Source organism: Rhincodon typus, chromosome 10, assembly GCF_021869965.1.
Source record: "Rhincodon typus isolate 14 chromosome 10, sRhiTyp1.1, whole genome shotgun sequence".
NCBI lineage: Eukaryota > Metazoa > Chordata > Chondrichthyes > Orectolobiformes > Rhincodontidae > Rhincodon > Rhincodon typus.
Genome location: NC_063341.1, coordinates 10,423,247 through 10,444,803, shown reverse-complemented (window position 1 = coordinate 10,444,803; position 21,557 = coordinate 10,423,247). Strand labels below are relative to the sequence as shown.

The 21,557-nt window shown below is 41.7% G+C and overlaps 1 long non-coding RNA gene across 2 annotated transcripts; it reads right to left on the bottom strand.

Moving 5' to 3' along the window:
* Positions 1 to 13,758: 13,758 nt before the first annotated feature.
* LOC125484242 lies at positions 13,759 to 15,976 on the bottom strand. 2 transcript variants are annotated; one of them, XR_007263080.1, is made up of 2 exons: positions 15,882 to 15,976; positions 13,759 to 14,982 (listed from the first exon to the last, which is right to left on the bottom strand). It is a non-coding gene; the product is annotated as an uncharacterized LOC125484242 (long non-coding RNA). The 2 variants fall into 2 exon arrangements; XR_007263079.1 differs by lacking the exon at positions 15,882 to 15,976 and adding an exon at positions 15,402 to 15,588.
* Positions 15,977 to 21,557: the final 5,581 nt, after the last annotated feature.

Below are 21,557 nucleotides of genomic sequence, written 5' to 3'. Positions count from 1 at the left end.
AGTAAAATAAAATCCTGCCTGCCCTCTCAAAAGGATGCAAAAGATCCCCATCCCCTGGGACTTTACAAAGAAATGCAAAGATGTTTTCCACGAAATCTTGGCCAACTTTTAACACGTAGTTGACACTAAAAAAAAGATATTTTGCCACTCCCACATTTTCTCATGCGCCATAGAGATGCTTGGATAAGCTTAAAGTTTTGGGGACGGATAGGGATTGACGTTAAATGGAATGAAAAGGAAGGGTGGGAGAGAGAAGGGAGTGGCGGCATTAAGTGAAGGAGTGGCAAAGGTATGTGGGAAGGAAGAGAGTGATCTTTAAAGGGAGATGACTGTGAGAAGAATCAAAATCAGATATTGCTGGAAAACTGAGGAGATCTGGCAGCATCTGTGGAGACCTTATAGAGGTTTATAAAATCAGGAGGGACACAGATAGGGTGAATAGCCAAGGGTGCAGGAGTCCAAATCCAGACGGTTTAGGTTTAAGGTGAGAGGCAAAAGATTTAAAAAGGACCTGAGGGATAACTTTTTCACACAGAGGCTGGTGCATGTATGGATCGAGCTGCCAGAGGAAGTGGGGGAGGCTGGTACAATAACAACATTTAAAAGGTATCTGGATGGGCACAAGAATAGGAAGGGTTTAGAGGGATTAGGGCCAAATGCTGGCAAATGAGGCTAGATCAGTTTAGGATATCTGGTTGGCATGGATGAACCGAAGAATCTGTTTCCATGCTGTGCACCTCCATGACTTTATAACAGTTCTGAAGAACGGTGACTGAACCTGAAAAGCTAACCCTGCTTTCTCTCCACAGATCCTGCCTGACCTGCTGAGCATTTTCAGTAATTTCTGATTTTGCTTCTGGTATCTAGCATTCACAGTTTTTTTTTTGTTTATTGTCAGAAGAATAATAGCTTAATTAGGTTGGAGGTGAGGAAAGATGTTGAATTGGTAAAGGGGAAGGTGTTGGGTGCCAATATGAAGTGATTTGGTGGATGGTCAGTTTAAAATTCAAGTTGTATTTATGGAAAGGTATAAGACTTCTTAAAATTATCTAAGGTACATCGTAGGTAAAGCATCTCACCTTTCAAGAATGTTATGTGATTGGCCAAGAAATATAACATCACTTAAAAAGAGCTGGATATATATTTGAAACTGATAAATTTAGGATGCTGCAAAGATAGGGCTGGAGAATGGGATGAGCTGGATAGCTCTTTTGGGAGCCGGTACAGACACAATGGCTCGAATAGCCTCCTTCTGAATTGTAAAATTCTACGATTCTAGGTATATATGGTCAACATCGGAATTTATACTGCATTTTTAGTACACTAGTGACTAATAATAAGGTCTAACAGATTCTGGATAATCAAAAAAACATATAAGCTAGTGTTGTAAGTCTGCAAGGCATCATGATAGCTGAACAGTATTTAAACAGGGGCAGAACCAGTGAAAACGGGAGTGAGAGATTGAAGGTAACACCAAGTTATGTCACAAAGCCAGCAGCGTCTGTAAGGCCATACAGATGCTGAAGTAGTTCAGTTTTGGTGAACTTTGACTAATTTTTAGCAGGTAAATTTCCAGTGTGGATAAATTTATCTTCTACTTGTGCTTGGTCTGTTTACGTTCATATTATATTTTGCCAATGGGTACAGCACATTTTCTATTCTACAACGTAGAAACATGCTGTGAGGTAAATTGATCTATATTCCACATAAGCCCTTTCTTGCTTATGCTGTTTTCCCTGACCCAAATCTCTCAGTTTTTCCCATATATACATCTTTTTATGCCCTTGTTTGATTTATTGATCCAGGAGCTGCACATTCCCTAATGGGTGAACCTGAAGTATATTTTGTTAAAAAAGTAAAACTGCGACCCTACTTTCAGCTTCCAAGTATACCCATGCAAGACTTTAACAACTACTTAATGGATGATTCAGTACTGGCTAAAATATCTCCTAAAGTCTTTCTGAGGTGCACACACAAACAGAAACTGCTGATATGAAATCCATTTCATAATTGACCAGGCACTCTGATGACCCAATGGGCTAACACAAGATCCTTAAAGACATTTGCAGAGCCTCTGAATGTGAATTTTTAGAAAGTAAACCTGAATACAAAGAGATCCTGAAATAGGTTGCCAGGTTACTGAGATGGACAAGTAAAGGCAGCGGCTATTAGGTTGTGCTGGATATCTGTCACAGGTTATCAGTATTCACATTACTGACGGGCATCGATAAAGGCATACCTTAAATGAGGATGGTTTCACCAAAACAAGTTAATGCCAGCCCTGATGAATGAATTTGTGTGCAGTCATCAAATCCAGGGACAACTTGTGCAGGTTATTTGCAAAAGTATATCAAGTGGGTGAATTGATTGAGGACACAAATCTCTTGATGGAAATGGCTGGGAGCAGTGGTGCATGGGTCTGTGTTGACCATGAAACCTCTATCTGCCAGAAGCATGCAGACACGTTCATAATCTATGAGCTGCATGAATCGTTTATCTTGGTATGGCAGATTTTACTTTCACTGCACAGTCAGAACAAATCCCTTCTCTGTGATGGAAGAACCTGACATATTATATGAGAGCTAGTTACTGCAGCATATCTAATTGATAGCTTTTTGCTTGATAAGTATTGCCTTGATTGGACTGCCCTGCCGTGGAGATCCAGATTAAAGTCACGGGGTCTAGTTGTCACAAAATGGACAGTTTGACTAATCAAACAAGCCTAACATTCGGATCGTTTTACATTCTTTATGCTTTTGGCCCTTTAGCTGTTCAGTTTAAAAGCACTAACAATCTTCTTGCAACTTTATCTGCTTTGACAAAATATATATTTCATTTGCTTGGTTTTGTCAGACTTTTCACAAAATGGATTTTTGGCTAACTTTAGCTAATGTGTTTTTTTTTTCTCCCCTTGCAATGATCTATTATGTCACTGTTGGTTGGACAGCTGCCACATTCTACAATAACAACATCTGAGTGGTAAAACGTCCCAGCATTATCAGCTCACACCCAGCCCCAAAGTAATTTTACACCAATACATACTATAAGTGGTATTTACCAGTGACAATCTCTCTAGCACGAAAACTCATAGAGGTTTTCTAAAGCCTACTGTAGTGTTATCATCAACAACATCCTGTTTGCCCTGTCCAAAGACAGGTGTTGTGCTCGTTCTAGTCTTTCTTCATCTTTCTATCTTGTGCGGATCTTTTCAGTTGTACATTCTTCGATTTTCAACGAACATTGATATTTTCTTTCATTTTTCTTTAAACTCTTCATTGCTTAGTAACTTTTACATCTTCTTAAAGTCATTCTGACATGGTTTCTCTGCCTTTTCCAAATTGTATTCAGCAAATTTCTTCATTCAACCACTCTCCATAGTCTGTCATGACTTGTTACTTTCTACATATCCGTTCCTTTCCATTCCCCTCCAAATCCACATTTCAATTTGGCAAGTTAATCTACTTCCATAAGGTTAACATCCACATTAAAAAAAAAAGTTTTACCATCACTTTTTGAGTTTATTCTGCTATCAGTGCGAAGCCTTTTTTCCAAACATGTTGGATCTCAGCTGGAGCTTTGATCCTCACTTTAAAATCATTGATAAATGAACAATTGGGGTCCCAGTACCCATCTTTACAGTACCCCAGTACTGATCTTTGCAGTACTTAGCATCATAGAGTTGTACAGCACGGAAACAAACCCTTCAGTCCAACTCGTCCACGCTGACCAGATATCCTAAATTAACCTAGTCCCATTTGCCAGCATTTGGCCCATATCTCTGAAACCCTTCCTATTCACGTACCCATGCAGATGCCTTTTAAATGTTGTAGTTGTTTCACCCACCACCAGTTCACAAGCCACAGCCTATCAATGTGAGGATGACCCACTTATTCCTGCTCTCTGTTTTCTGTCTATGAGCCAATCCTCAATTCATGCAAGACTTTCTATCCCAACTGCTTTAATTTTGCTAATCAACCTGCTGTCAAAGACATTACCAAAAGCTTTCTGAAAATTTAAGCATACCACATCCATCAGCTCACCTTTATCAATTTTGTTAGCAATGTCCTCAAAGATCAAGTTTGTCATACACAAGTTTCCATTTTGTAAATCCGTGCTGACTATAACCTGTCAGAACAATTTTATCCAGGTGTCCATTTATCACCACCTTTATAATAAATTCCAGCATTTCCTCCACTGCTGACAGGTCTGAAGTTTCCTGTTTTCTTTCTTGCTCCTTTCTTAAATAGTGGGGTAACATTCTTCACTTCCGATCTGTTGGAATCACCCCAGAAACTGTGGAATTTTATAAGATGATCATCAATACATTGACTATTATAGCCACCTCCTTCAACACTGTGGAATGTGGACAATTATGCCCGCAGGTCAGTTATATCCACAGGGCTTATCAACTTTCAGCCCCGTTAATTTGTCTGATACAGTCTTCATAATAATACCAATTTCCTTCAACTTCTCACTCTTCATAGTTACTTAGAACTCTAATTCTAGAAGATTTCTTATATCTTCTTGAGTAAAAACAGACACAGAGTAATCATGTAGCTTCTCTGCCATTATAAATTATATTTCTTACATTATAAATTCTCCTGATTCTCCTGCAATGGACCCACATTTGACATAGACAATCATTTCCTTTTTCTGTATCTGTAGAAACCTTTCCAGTCCATTTTTTAAACTAGATTGTGTTCATATTCTGTCCTTCATTTCATTATCTAGTTCTTGGCCCTCCTTTGCTGTACTTGTATGACAAAAACTTCAAAATCCTTAAACGTATCACTATTTCTGGCCACTTTATAAGCCTTTCCTTTTCAATTTCTATCATCCTTATCTTCCTTTGTCAGGTTGACTAACCTTTTTTGAGTTTTTGCAACTTGAGGGAATATACAGTTGCTGTAAGCCATGGCATAATTCTTCAATGACTGTTCATTGCTTATGTACAGTCATATCTTTGAAAGTATTTTTCCAATCCAGCTCAGCAAATTGTTTTTTTTAATTTATTCATGTTTTTGTGTGATGTGGGCGCCGCTGGCTAGCCAGCATATACTGCCCATCCCTAGTTGCCCTTGAGAAGGTGGTGGTGAGCTGCCTTCTTGAAGCGCTGCTGTCCCCCTGCTGTGGGTTGACCCACAATTCCATTAGGGAGGGTATTCCAGAATTTTGACCCAGTGACAGTGAAGGAACGGCGATATATTTCCAAGTCAGGATGGTGAGTGGCTTGGAGGGGAACTTGGAGGTGGTGGTGTTCCTATGTGTCTGCTGCCCTTGTCCTTCTAGACGGTAATGGTCATGGGTTTGGAAGATGCTATCTGAGGTTTGGTGAATTTCTGCAGTGCATCTTGTAGATAGTACACACTGCTGCTACTGAGCATCAGTGATGGAGGGAGTGAATACATGTGGATGCAGTGCCAATCAAGCGGGCTGCTTTGTCCTGGATAGTGTCCAGCTTCTTGAGTGTTGTTGGGGCTACACTCATCCAGGCAAGTGGGGAGTATTCCATCACACTCCTGACTTGTGCCTTATAGATGGTGGACAGGATTTGGGGAGACAGGAGATGAGTTACTCGCTGCAGTATTGCTAGCTTCTGGCCTGCTCTTGTAGCCATTGTGTTTATGTGGTGAGTCCAGTTGAGTTTCTGGTCAATGGTAACCCCCAGGATGTTGACAGTGGGGGATTCAGTGATGGTAGCACCATTAAATGTCAAGGGACTGTGGTTAGATTGTCTCTTATTGGTGATGGTCATAGCCTGGCATTTGTGCGACGTGAATGTCACTTGCCACTTGTCAGCCCAAGCCTGGATATTGTCCAGATCTTGTTGCATTTTGACATGGATTGCTTCAGTATCTGAGGAGTTGCAAATGGTGCTGAACATTGTGCAATCATCGGCAAACATCCCCACCTCTGACCTTGTGATGGAGGCAAGGTCATTGGTGAAGCAGCTGAAGATGGTTGGGCTTAGGACACTACTCTGAGGAACTCCTACAGAGATGTCCTGGAGCTGAGATGATTGACCTTCAACAACCATGACCATCTTCCTATGTGTCAGGTATGACTCTAACCACCGGAGTGTTTTGCCTCAATACCCTTTGATTCCAGTTTTGCTTGGACTCTGTGATTCCACGTTCATTCAAATGCAGCCTTAATTTCAAGGGCAGTCATTTTCACCTCACCTCTGGAATTCAGCTCTTTTGTCCATGTTTGAACCAAGGCTGTAATAAGGTCAGGAGCTGAGTGGCCCTGGCGGAACCCAAACTGGGCATCACTGAGCAGGTTATTGCTGAGCAGGTGCTGCTTGGTAGCACTGTTGATGACATCTTCCATCACTTTACTGATGATCGAGAGGAGACAGATGGGGCGGTAATTGGCCGGGTTGGATTTGTCCTGCTTTTTATGTACAGGACATACTTGGGCAATTTTCCACATTGTCGGGTAGATACCAGTGTTGTAACTGTATTGGAACAGCTTGGCTAAGGGAGTAGAAAGTTCTGGAGCACAAGCCTTTGGTACTATTGCCGGAATGTTGTCAGGGCCCGTAGCCTTTGCAGTATCCAGTGTCTCCAACCGTTTCTTGATATCATGTGGAGTGAATCGAATTGGCTGAAGACTGGTATCTGTTATGCTGGGGAGTACTGGAGGAGGCTGAGATAAATCATCCACTCGGCAATTCTGGCTGAAGATTACTGCAAATGCATCAGCCTTATCTTTTGCACTGATGTGCTAGGCTCTTCCATCATTGAGGATGGGGATATTTGTGGAGCCTCCTCCTCCAGTGAGTTGTTTAATTGGCCACCATCATTCACGACTGGATGTGGCAGGACTGCAGAGCTTGGATCTGATCCGTTGTTTGTGGGATCGCTTAGCTCTGTCTATCACTTGCTGCTTATGTTGTTTGGTGTGCAAGTAGTGCCCACGCTTTCATAGTCTTCCTGATTCAAATTTAACATCCTTGCCTCAGATTGAACTCCCTCACTTTCAAATGTAAGGTGAGATTCTATTGGATTATTTTTACTTGTCCCTAAAACTTCTTCAACAACAGAATTATTAATTTGCCCTTTTATCATTATCGGTCTAAAATAGTCTGTCCTCTAGTTGAGCCTTCAACATGCTACTCTAGAAAGTCATTCCTCAGACACTCCAGAAATGTGGTCTCCACAGCTTTCGCGCTGAATTAACCCACCCAGTCTGTATTCAGGTCGCCACACATAACTGTGGCCCATGCTGCAAACCTCTCTCATCTCCTGATTAGTAATATACCCGACCATATCTCTACAATTTGGTGGCTTATAAATAATTCCAATTAATATCTTCTGCCCCTTGCTGTTTCTGAGTTCCATGCAAATGGTTTCAACATGTTGCTTTTCTGACCTGAGATCCTCCTTTACTAATGTATTGATTGCAAACCTCAATATCAGCATAGCTCCGCTTCCTTTTGCTTCCTGTCTGTCCTTCCTACTGAATATTGAGTTCTCAGTAGTCACCATGCAGCCTTATTTCTGTCATTTACCTCTGTTTGTGATTAGATTGTCTACCTTGTCACCAATGCTGCTTTTATTCAGATGGAATGTCCTTAAACTTTGTCTTCTTGACATTATTCACATTCAAGGCATTCTTGGTACTCAGCTTTGATTCTCCTATCTTCTATTCTCTCTTATAGCTTTTCTATTCCCTGTCACCAACTTTACTTCTTTCCTATGTGGATAACCCCTCAGGTACCCAATCCCTTAACAAGCTGGTTTAACGTAAGTCCAACAGCACCAGCAAAACTCCCTGTAAAGATATCAACCCCAGTCCTGTTAAATGTAACCCTTCCATACAGTACAGCTCTCAATTCCTTAGAAATCTGATGTCCTCCCTTCTAAACCAATTCTCCGGCCTTCATTTTCAAAAAAAAAGGTCAGTCTGTTCTTATCCTGACTAGCATGTGGCACTGGGAGTAATCCTGAGATTACTGCTCATGGGGCTCTGCATATTTAAATTTCCTTCCTAACTCCAAAGATGTGCACGTTAGGTGGTTTGGCTCTGCTAAATTGCCCATAGAGTCCAGGGATGTGCAAGTTGGGTGGATTAGCCATAGGAAATGCAGGATTACAGAGATAGGTTAAGGGGTGGGATTGGGTCTGGGTAGGATGCTCTTCTGATGGCCTGGTTCCACACTGTATGGATTCTATGATTCGATGAACTCCCTGAAATCCACCTTCAGGGCTTCACTGTTCTTCGTACAAATGGTTTTGGTGTCAATGTAGACCATAAATTCTGGTTGATCCCCTTCCTCTAGCAGAATGTTCTGAAGGTGCTCTGTGATATCTTTGATCCTGGCTTCACGTAGGTAATATATCATCCTGGAGGCATGTTTAATGCTACAGAACTGCCTATCTGATCCCTGACTATGGATTCCCCTTCCATTCTTTCTCCCAGCATTCCTCCCTCTATGCAGCTGACCTGCTCTTGATATCATGGACTTGTCATTTGCTGCACTCCCCTGAAGAACCATGGCCTACATTAATTTATGAAATGGAATACCGATTGATAGCATGATAAATGTGGGACTCCTGCACTACATGCCTGATTTTCGCAGACTGCTTGGTATTCATCCGTCCCCTCTCTGCCTGTAGCTTCACCAGGTGCTCCAGTTTCCTCCCACAGTCCCAAGATGTGCAGGTTAGGTGGACTGGCCATGCTAAATTGCCCACAGTGTCCAGGGATGTGTAGGTTAGGTGGGTTAGCCATGGGAAATGCACGGTTACAGGGAAAAGAACATAAGGACATAAGAACTAGGAGCAGGAGTGGGCCATCCGGCCCCTCGAGCCTGCCCCGCCATTCAATAAGATCATGGCTGATCTTTTTGAGACTCAGCTCCACTTACCCGCCCACTCACCATAACCCTTAATTCCTTTACTGTTCAAAAATTTATCTAGCCTTGCCTTAAACACATTCAACGAGGTAGTTTCAACCGCTTCACTGGGCAGGGAAATCCACAGATTCACAACCCTTTGGGTGAAGAAGTTCCTCCTGACCTCAGTCCTACATCTGCTTCCCGTTATTTTGAGGCTATGCCGCCTCGTCCTAGTTTCGCCTGCTAGTGGAAACAACCTCCCTGCCTCCACCTTATCTGATCCCTTCATAATCTTATATGGTTCTATAAGATCTCCCCTCATTCTTCTGAATTCCAATGAGTATAATCCCAGTCTACTCAGTCTCTCCTTGTAATCCAACCGTCTCAACTCTGGAATCAATCGAGTGAATCTCCTTTGTACCCACTCCAGTGCCAGGTGGGAGATCTGGGTGGAATGCTTTTTGGAGCATCAGTGCAGACTCGATGGGGCAAACAGTCTCTTTCTGCACTGTAGGGATTCCATACAAAGACAAGTAAGAAAACTATTTGTGAAGAGTACACATAGGACTGGATTATTTTGCTACTGATGAATCATAGCGAGAGTTGAAAAATCTCTTAAATCATTAGACCTCTTGGTTAACAGTACTGTAGGTTCCAAGACATTTTCTCGTGGAGGTGATGGAGTACTTTCTCGGGCAGGGGGGGAGGTGACGGACAGGTTGGTTGGTGTGGTGTGATTTATGGTGATGCAGGTTAAGCCTGGGCCCACTGATATTGGAAGCAGCTGACTGCATGTCTTGTGAGTGCAACAATGATTGTGGAGAGAAGGCTGAACCTCACTTTTACTCTCAGTATAGCTGCTGAGCATTTGCTTAAAGAGTGATATCATGATGGAGTCAGAATATACGGAAGTGGAGCCTGAGTCTATTGGGTTTCAGAGATGCCTTCTCTTACCAAACCTATATGTTGTGCTCAATTATAGTCACTAAGCATTATGTTCCATAATCTTCTAATGTTCACTCACCCGAGTGGAGACGTACCCTTGCTGCAATGGGCTGGTTGGAAGCCTCACTCTCCACTCCTACCACTCTCTGGGACTTTGTCCCAGCTCCTTCAGAAGATTTTAGGGCAAGTAGGCCTCACCCCGACAATATGTATCAAATTGAATCAATGAAATAAAAGTAATGAATAGTTTGATCAAATTTATTTTAAAATTTTATGTCTCACTTTTTACAGTGTAAAGACTATGTTGTGCTATGGGGTGCAGGGAATTTGTAAAATATGGGAGGGGACTTCAGAAGCAAAACATTTGAGAATTCCTGTGTTGTATAGACACAGTGACCTTATACAATCAGTGGTTTGTTCTATACAGGAACTTTACACAAGGGGTATATGATAAAGTGTTACATTATAATGGAACATGACACTGAGGCAGTATGATAAGCCATAGCAAAGTCGTTTTTTCTGACAGGTAACTGTAAACAAAGGTGAGCCGAGGGACTTGTAGAGTTTGAAACAGAGTGTGCCTTGATCTTTGATTGTGTTGCTACCAGCTTCTCCTCCATAATCTGTTTATCAGCAGATAGAATCTGTGATTATTAAGTATTTGGCATCAATACACCCCTAAAAAATAAATACTGTAAGTAACATCAAGCAAATATGAACTTGCTGTTAGCATATTAAAAATTAGCTGAAAAATATCAAGGGCAGTACATATTACTTTAAAGAGATGCTCCTAAAAGCTCAGTGTTGTGAAGTAACCATATCAATAATCACCTTTTACATGTTGCCCCAAAGTTTACATGACAAGGTTTAGATCAATACATTGGCATTTGCTCTATGTTTCTGAAAATTTTTACAAGCCAAATGTTTCAGCTTTATTGGTTTGGTTACTTGGAAGTTTAAGATAGATATAGTCTCCCTAGTGCAGTCGCTGTCAGTTCATAGCGAAGACATCTTGCTCATGATTCTGTTAGTCCAAATTTCGACTATATCCTTTTAGGACCTTGAGTCACATCTCCCACATCTCCCGCAACTCATCCCTCACACCCCGTCCACGCAATAAGAACCAAAAAAGAATCCCCCTCGTCCTCATGTACCACCCCACCAACCTCCGGATCCAACGCATCATCCTCCGACACTTCCACCATCTGCAATCCGACCCCACCACCAAAGACATCTTTCCCTCCCCACCCTTATCTGCTTTCCGGAGGGACCACTCTCTCCGTGACTCCCTTGTCCACTCCACACTCCCCTCCAGCCCCACCACACCCAGCACTTTTCCCTGCAACCGCAGGAAGTGCTACACCTGCCCCCATACCTCCTCCCTCACCCCCATCCCAGGCCCCAAGAAGACTTTCCACATCAAGCAGATGTTCACCTGCACATCTGCCAATGTGGTATACTGCATCTGCTGTACCCGGTGTGGCTTCCTCTACATCGGGGAAACCAAGAGGAGGCTCGGGGACTGCTTTGCAAGAACACCTATGCTCGGTTCGCAACAAACAACTGCACCTCCCAGTCGCGAACCATTTCAACTCCCCCTCCCATTCCTCAGACGACATGTCTATCCTGGGCCTCCTGCAGTGCCACAACGATGCCACCCGAAGGTTGCAGGAACAGCAACTCGTATTCCGCTTGGGAACCCTGCAGCCCAATGGTATCAATGTGGATTTCACAAGCTTCAAAATCTCCCCTCCCCCTACCGCATCCCAAAACCAGTCCAGCTCATCCCCGCCTCCCTAACCTGTTCTTCCTCCCACCTATCCCCTCCTCCCACCTCAAGCCGCACCCCCATTTCCTACCGACTAACCTCATCCCGCCCCCTTGACCTGACCGTAATCCCTGGACTGACCTATCCCCTCCCTAACTCCCCACCTACACTCACCTTTACTGGCTCCATCCCCGCCTCTTTGACCTGTTTGTTTCCTCTCCACCTATCCTCTCCTCTATCCATCTTCTATCCGCCTTCCACTCTCTCCCTATTTATTTCAGAACCCCCTTCCCCTCCCCCTTTTCTGATGAAGGGTCTAGGCCCGAATCGTCAGCCTTTCTGCTCCTATGATGCTGCTTGGCTTGCTGTGTTCATCCAGCCCTGCACCTTGTTGTCTCTGTATCCATCTTGCCAGCTCACCCCTGATACCATGTGACTTCACCTTTTGTACCAGTCTGCCACGAGGGAGCTTGTGAAAGGCTTTACTGAAGTGGATGTAGACTACATCAACCACTTTTCACTTATCAATCATCTTCAGCACCTCCTCAAAAAAACTCAATCAAGTTAGTGAAGTATAGCCTCCCCCACATAAAACCATGCTGCTTATCGCTAATCAATCCATTTCTAAATGCTTATAGACCTTGACCCTCGGAATCTTTTCCAATAATTTCCCTACTACTGACACAAGGCTTGCAGGCCTGTAATTTCCTGGATTATCCCTGTTAGCCTTTTTAAACAACGGGACAACCATTTTAGGTTTTTCTATCAGGCTCACAATATACCACACTTCCACCTACTGGAAGCAGGACATGTCAAGTGACTGACTTCTTCCCTCTTATTGGGATAATATAATTCGTTATCTGTATCCAGCTTCAGTCACATGATCAAGGCTTCTATTTTCCACCAAGGATGATTTAGTTTGAAGTCATTGCTATAGAATGGAGGTTGGATGGTGGTAGACTTCCAATTACTTATGATGTGACTGTCTTCTTTAAAGCTGACATTATTAAATTTTGACCTACGAGATAGTAGGTCTATAGTCCATAGATTTTGAGTTTGTATCGAACAATGGAAGGTGTTAATTTCACTAATGACTTTCAACTTGGTATGTCGATTCATGGGAGGGTACCCATTTTTGATCAAAAATGAACTTTCCAGAAACATATTAGGACCTGAGATAATTCTTTGTCTATGCAGAAATCACAAAAAAAATCACATGACCCTTGATGGCCCCTTTGGGGACCAAGGTAAATTGTCTATGTGACATGTTGTTCTTTTATTATTTATTTTTTAAAAAATGCCCTATTTCTCCTTTTACAGAGATATGGTACAAACAGCACAGTAACTAAGCTGTTAATTATGAACCCATATATGCTGCAGTTTCATAAAATTCAAATCCAGAAAAGTCTTAAAAGCACTTGAGAAGCTATTGATGTAAATTGGTTGTGTGGGGAACATGAAAAAATGATGTAAATTGACCAGAAATATATTGGTTTTCAATTTGTGGTGCATCCCTTAATGTCCTTAATTTCTTCCCTGATGTGTATGTTGATAACTCCATGTAAATTTATCGTGTATTATTATTTTTTTTCCCCAAGAAGATTTCGATCAAAGAATTAATGAAGGCTGCTCACCTGACCAGTGCAGCAATGCAGACCCTACAATTCAACTGCTGATACATTGTAGAAATGCAGTTTGCCCACATAAAGTATTGAAACAATGCTACATTGTAATCTGCCTACTCCAGATGTTGTTGCAATATAGCAACGCAGTTTGCTGACCTCAGACCCTGACAGTGCAACACCTCAGTTGCCGGCAGTTCAAAAATGCAACCTGCTCACCTCAAACACTGACCCCAAGTAACAGTGCAGCCACACAGCTCTGTTACTGAAGTGAACAATAAAGCTGTCCTATTGGATGCCTCCACAGCCACTGACACTTAACAGAAATGTAATGCAGCCACTTCAGCTACTGACATAGTGCCACAATGAAGTGTGCTCAACTCAGCTACAGGCACTGAAAAACAATGCAAACTACCCACTTCAGCCAATGACATTGTGCAGCCATGCTCCATGTGTAGCACAGCAATGTACTGCCCTCAATTCCTTGAGTCCATTCCAGAGAGACAGAGAGAGACATCTATCTGTCCTTTCAGCAGTCTGAGCACTTCTGTTAGTATAGTTCACACCCACAAGTTTGATTTGATTTGATTTGATTTATTGTTGTCACATGTACCTAAGCACAGTGAAAAGTCTTGTTTTGCAAGTAATACAGGCAGATGATAGTAAACAAGGACATACAGATCATAGGTGCTTACACAGAGTGAGGCATACAAGGTAATGGCTGCACAGGAGGTGTACAAGACAAGATTTACATTAGCAAGATCAACATTATTTGAAATTAGAGAGGTCTATTCAGCAGTCTAACAGCTGGGAAGAAGCTGTTCTTGACCTGTTGGGGCATTTGTTGTTCAGTTACCCAGGAGCCAATCAGATAGTTGTTGTCAGGCTAATTGCCTTTCACATTCACAATTGGTTTCAATTCCACCAACCAATCAACAATTTGTTGCTAGCCAAATCCCACTTTGTACACAAACCATTGGAGCCAGGCCATTTACAAATACTTCCCCACTTATTAAACAAATCAGCCATGTAAACACAACACACAGTAAGCTTCAGTTGCTTGCTTTTTAAAAGTAAGGCAATTTTTTCTTAGTCCTTTTCTCAAAAGCACTCCTTTTCCCAATTCAGTCCCAATCAAAAATACATAAAATGTAATTGTGATCTTGAGAGGAGGATTTTCATTTTTATAAATCCAGTTATTGGTCCATGACTTCATCTCCATCATGGAAGAGCCTGTGTTTGAACTTTGCCCTGGTTTCATGGAATCATATAAAGGTCATTTTAATTTTGTCCAAACAAATTTTCATTCTTGACCTGCTGTCACATCTGTCCTGAAGTATGAAGTTACTTCACTTTGTTGTGTTGGGTGGATTAGAAGTCTTTGTTTTCTCTCTGTGGGTGCCTTCCTAGTGAACTGGACATTATTGCATGTGTTACTGTTAGACTGCTGCTTGCATATCAATATCTCAGCCAATGGCACTGACAGTTCTTCTTTAGAAAGAGGAGGTTTGAAATATTGCTTTTGAACTTGTGCCATCTCATCCCAAGATATAAAAGTCAAATCTGCAGTTTTAATTTGTTCACATACTGTCTTGCTGTCAGAACAACTTTAGTTGAAGATCGGGGGTCATTTTGTCGAGTTAGCTGGAGGGTTGGTTTGCAATACAGAGTAACACCAGCTAATTCACATCACAAACTGCGGTGACAACAAAGGACTCTTCTTCTCAACCTCTCCCCTCACCAGAGACGTGGTGACCCTCAGGTCAAACAACCAGTCATCGCTTTCTAACGAGAGAGTGTCCCTACGGTTCAATAAAAGTATGGCGACTTTACGTTTACCTTCAGTTAAAGATTCTTCAGTTACCTCAAATGAGTTATACTACTCATTCTCGTTCTCAGTATTCATTTCTTATTCCCCTTTATTTTTTTAAAAATATTTTTGTGTACTAAGACACGCATGGCTTAATCTTTAAGACAAGCATATGCTACTGGCAGGATATTCCAGGTAGGTGAACCCACACAAAGGATAGTGATTGGGGGGGGGTAGAGCCAGCACGGTGGTCGTGGGTAGAGCCGCCAACGATGAAGCAGCAACATCTCGGGAGGCTACGGGTGGAGGGAGGCATGAAGCACGCGCCGGGCTCGCGCACAACGCACCGTACCACCCCGGACACACCGCCACGCGCACTACCGAGCGCTCCCTTTCCTCGAGAAAACTCACAGGGGAGCGGAAGGAATGCACCCGGCCCTCTGGCGGGACAGGCGGACACGCAGGGTGTGCGTAGGATGCACGCGGAGTGGCTGGGAAGTGAAGCCACCGTCATCACCGAACTCGGAACCGTTGCCCACCGGCTCGTGCTTGGCCTTCCCATTGGAGGGACTTCCGGGTCTGACCAAAAGCGAGACCTGCGCTGACAGCCAGATGGAGGAGGGTGAGCTCACAGACGTCGCTAAGGGGCAAGGGGGGAGGGTTTCTGCGCGCGTGAGCGGGAGCCGTCTCCCTGGCTCCCCTCCCCGCTTTTTAACCGTCACCGTGCACGAGAAATAGCAACCGAGTTTCCAGCCGCGAGGAACAAGAGAGCCGTGCCCCCAGCTCGCTCAAGAAGCCGAGGACGGCGGTGCGGAGAAACTTGCCCAAGACCCGCTCCCAGGGCGAGAGTTCGGACTACCGGCTCTACAAGAGGCGGCTTCTCGGTCTCACCAGAAGCAAGGGAGGGTAAGCATGTCTCTGGTGGAGGGGCAACATCCCGGTCCAACCTACCGCCAGTGTAACCCTTAGGTGTACGTATCTGCCTGCCAGCCAGGGCAGAGAGAGGGGAGGAACCGCTCAGCCTGAAGCACCAGCCCCTCAGAGGAAAGCCGGCCCGCCGAGGGCCCTCCCACGTGGGACAGGGATTGCCAAATCGATCGAGGAGAATGATTGGGGGAGGCGATGGCCTAGTGGTATTGTTGCTGGACTATTAATCTAGAGACCCAGATAATGTTCTGGGGACCCGGGATCAAATCCCACTCCACAGCAGATGGTGGAATTTGAATTCAGTAAAATATCTGGAATTAAGAATTGTCAATTGTCAGGAAAACCCATCTGGTTCACTAATGTCCTTCAGGGAAGGAAACTGCCATCCTTACCTGGTCTGGCCTATATGTGACTCCAGACCCCAGCAATATGCTTGACTCTGAACTGCCCGATGGGCAATAAATGCTTGCTAGTCAGTGATGCCCTCATTCCATGAAAGAATAAAGATTTTCTTATTCTGCCAAACTCTGCTGATGTATTTGTTTTCTCTGATCTGTCTTCAGTAATGTTAGCATTTCAAATTTCACAACACAATATGGAAATTCCCATCTCTTTTGAGATCTCTGAACACTACACTGTTGACTGAGTCCTGGTGGTACATTTGGCAATGCATAAGAGTTGCTGGTCTACACTTTCCAAGACTTTTTTCCCAGAGGGAAGCAGGAATAACAAGTGATCAGTCATTTACTGGTAAGTCATCTATAATTTTAGAATGCTGTTGGTGTTCAAGGTATCTGGTCTCAGCCAACTTCCTGGACCTTTGCTCTGGCCATTCTTCAATGAGATGCCTGCAAATGGTGCTACATTCCTTGCCATTCTTCTGTTCTCGTCTAAGGTGTCTACAGATTGCTAGCCACTGGTTCTTCTTTTCCACATTAAACATTTTTAAAAAAAATGTGATAGAATCTATTCAGATTACCTTTCTTCCTTTTGCATTCCTTTACGTGTCTAGAAAACCCAATTAAATCTTCAGCCAGTTTCTCCTTAACTGGTTGGACAACAACAATTATTTGTTCATGGAACTGTTGTTCCCTTGCAGTTGGCTTCCTTCTGCTGCCATTCAGATTTTAAGATCAAGACGTACATGCAGGCTCACAGTGAGAAAACTGGTTGTGAATTAGGCTTACGTCCTCAATCTCTTGTGCTTTTTGCATTGCAATGTTACTCGTACCTACTTTAAACATTCAATTGTCCAGACAATGTAGTTTCATCTCTATAAATGGGAATTTCTGTTTCTTTAGGCATGGTGTTTGTTCTCAGAGGACAGTGACGTTCACCCCTATAATCAAGCTTAAAATAAATGTCCACTGACATGAAGGAGTTATTTCAAGCTCAAGTTAGTTGAATCATCAATTTCCATGGCATGACCCAAGTAATTTTTTTTAGGTGGTGTTTCATTAACATCTTTGTATTAGTAATTATTTTTACAGCTTTGAAACAATGTTTTACTTTTGCTCATCTTCTGGAAATTACATCCGTGCTTACAGATATAGTATTCTCTCGTCATAGCTGAGCACCGCTTATCCTTGAGAACATTCTTTTTTAAGCTCACAGAAATGTTAATGATCCTTGGTATTTGCTGTTTTGGTTTGTCACTTGAGTGTTTGTCCTTCATTGTTGTGAACAAATTCTTCTATTCTCCTGTGATCAAGAACTGTTTTGAGCCTTCCTGGTTTCTGCTTCCAGTACAATTTTAATATCTTTCTTCAATATCAATTTTTTTGGCCATAGTAGTTCTGACAGTAATCCAAAAACAATTCTATATCTTATGAGCTCTTACTTCAAAGCTCCATAACCATAGTGCTTCACTAACCTGTTGAGGTCATTGCTTAAATGATCTATTCATTCTCCTGAATGTTGAATCTTGTTCTTTTGAGAATTTTGTTTGTTCTCAGATTAAAAGCAATTGTAAAAAAGTTCAAAGAAATTCTTCAAAATTATCTATGCCTTTTATGTTTTCTTGATTTATAATACAATTTACAGTAGATCCTGTTGAATACAATAGAATGTTTACTTGTTCAACTGGAATGTATAAATTAAATTTGAAGTACTTTTGTATCCAAAGGCATGTTTTCTCCATGATGTTCAATCCTGTGTTTTATTTGGCTAATTTTTGATTTTAAATCTTTGAATTTGTATTATTTCTTCTCCCATGTCTTCTTAATATAACTTATTTTTCTTTCTTTAAAACTGTTTCAATTTTGCAGTGCATAAATGTTGCTGCATTATTGGTTTTAGAAATTTTAATCCTGCAGTAAATCAATACTGTGAAAATTTCTTCCCTTGATGACATTTTGCTTCTTGAAATAGCAATGTTGAAATAGGAATTATTTTCTTCATTTTACAAGCTTTTAAGTTGTGCCACATAACTGCACTAATCACATTCTTGACAAGCTGTAAATACTGTAATATTGCAATTTTTATTGTTTTATTCCAGTAACTATTTAGATTCTGTTAAATAAGAATGCTGAATCTCTGTCTTGTGTTGTGGGTGTTGTCCCACATTTTTGCAATCAAATTGGTGAATCCTATCTTCTGCAAATTAAAGCAAGAATGTTTTCCCGTACATTTTGCAGACGAAATGAGGGTTTTCTAATATCATGCAGGATAAATGGACAATTTCCTGATACTGATGGCCCAATAAAGATTGCATTGCCACCTCCACAAATTTTAAAACAAAACTAAAATTTAAAGTTTAATTGATTAATATCCCATTCTTATGACAGCCTTAAAAAAATTTCTAATAGTTTTCTTCTGTCAGACCCTGTCACCTTATCTTTTTAATTGACCCTTTCCCAATGTTAAATCCACCCCGTCACATTCTTGCTGCTCCAACCTTGGAATAAGTTAAATCTATGGCCATTGAACACAACTGCTGTTACATGTCCCAGTGTGCTCACCATAGTGGTGACACTTTTGTGTATAGTAAATATTGCTTTCTTAACTTTGATCTTTCCTACCGCGCGCCTTTGTGCCACTGATTTAATTTCCTTCTTCCATAACGGAAATGTTACTCAGAAAGCACTGAATCATTACTACCTCGCTGAGTCGTGAATTGGGATTGTCCTACAGATCCTTCTTCTCTAAGGACTCAGGAACTGTTGACTGTGGGTAGTTTTTTTGAGCTTTTACATGCTCGTACCTGTCCTCCTGTGTTCCATACCATGTTTGAAATTCAGATCTTAGTCTGGAGGGCTGGTTCTGTCTTCCTGTTATATCCATGAGTTCTGCTGATTGTTGGCTCAAGCACATATAGCTGTTGATTGACTGAATATTCTTAAAGTGATAAAGACATATAGCAGTAAATTTACTTGTTTACTGATTTTTTTTCTCTCCCTTAGGATCAATGGAATTTTGCTGACAAAGGTATTTAGGCAAAGAAGGCCTCTGCTGATCATCAGGCTTTCTGTGCTGTGGAACCAACCTCCACCTGCTGATGGTTGGGCTAGAATGCTGCCACCAGCTCTCTTTCCTTGATTGGCTAACCGTGGTAGAGAACGAGCCAATCGTGAGTCTTAATGAGAAGAGGCATTTGTATTAACAACACGGTTAATAGCTTATTAGCAAAAGATACTACTTATTTGGGTAGGGTTGCCCCCAATCCAAATATTCTTTTCTGTCAGGAGAAACTTCTATCTCCATCATGATCTGAGCTAGACTTCCCCATCTAAGACCATATAACATCATCAGATTGAATGGAGCTAAATGCAGTTCCCAACTTTAACACTTTCAGAACCATTAAAAATATCAGAAAGCATTTTCCTCACAAGAGGGTGAAGGAAATCTGGCTCATTCCCCAGCAACACACTGTTATGGGTGAGAATTATTTGGAGGCCGCAAAACTGAGACTGAACAATTTTCTGTTGTGTGTGAAATGATTTTCTCATAATTGAGAAAGAAATCAATGATGATCTCAATCAATGGTAGAACAGACTTGACGGGCTAAATGATTAATTTTAATCGTAAAAAAAATGCAGCGTTCACCAACAGTGGCCATTGCAGAACATAGCTGAACTCTTAAGGCCTATGACATACAAACTTTGCCTTTCCCTTTCCAGGTAAATATCCAGTGAATTTCCCAAACATTGCGGTCTCCTCTAACCTGGGATTTCCAGAGCCCGCGTCTAGTTCTCTGTTTTTCTCATCTCATTCAGGAGATTATGTGACTGCTAGGTGAGAATCGGAAGGGGGATGGGGCTGCATTGGACGGAGTTGATGGTGTGTGAAAGATGGACCGTAACAGTGAAGGACAAGCTTAAAGGAGCACTTGTACTTTAGCAGGTCTCTAATTTTCATGTGTTCATATCTTAAAAAAAGGACAAGTTAGACATTTCTCCAGATCAAAGAAAATTGAAAGTTGACTTTTCTTACAATTGTGGAGAGAATTTATGAATTTTCAGCACCAATTTCAGACACTTGTCTCATCTTAGGTCTCATCAATTGAAAGAGTTAAGAGGTTTGAACGATGGGTCACTAAATCTCTACATTTCTGGCATTTTATTATCTGGCCCGTATTTGTCTCTTGATAATGACAGACTTAGTATCAATTTACAGCATTCTAATTCCATCTCACTGCCAAACAGTTTATCATAGAGATTAGATATATTGGCAAAAAATCTATGGGAATAAAATAGATCATTCATGGACACTGTTTATAACAGTAAATATTTTCCCAATGTTTCATTCTTACTTGTAAAGTATTTCCACAAATAAATGCTACTGAAACTTTTATTTAAGTTTACAAGTTATTGTAATGGACATTATTTTTGCTGCAGGTTTATAGAGACTCCGGCTATCCTAAGCAATAACAAGGCTATATTATTGAAGTTGGAACTAATGGAGCTACAGGCCAATATGCTTTATCATGACTAATTTCTTCTCCCTTGGAATAATAACAGCTAATTCTTGTCATTTGGGTGCTCCACTGTCAGGATTTCTTTGTTCTCTCTCACTAAATGTGAAATTCATTACTCTTCAAATTCATTGCTGCAGTCCTATCAACTGCTGTAACTTACACAGGCAGTACAAGGATATTCCAGATTGTATGTTTTATGAATTTAATGTGACTAATTAAAGCAAATATATTTTATATTTCAATCCTTTGGAAAATTAAAAGTGTCAGAGTAAAGTTGTAATGAGCCAAAAGATATGACTTATGTTGTGGAGTCCCCTGGGGATGTTCTGATTGTGAGCTGAGACCTCTCTACACTTGTAAGCCGAGGCATTGATGTTTTGTGATGTGTTAATCATTTTTGAATCATGTAGCTTCTCTTTCATATTAATGAATGTAAACTGGTTGTGCCAGAATTCTTTGAGCAGAGATTGTCACTTGGTGGTAGAATTGACAAAGCAATGGTGCCTTGGCTGAAGGATTGCAATGTGGCGAAGCAGAATGGGAAATTCAATCAGTGCAAAGACTCACTATGAGGAGCACATGACTGAAAATTGTCATTTAAACTGAGACAGAGCTGTGAGACAAATGCGGCCTCATTTTATGTGACCCAAACAAAACGCTGTAAATTGATAAGGGTGTTAGAGATAACACCATAAACAGCTATCTGTGTTTGTTCAAGAGTGGTC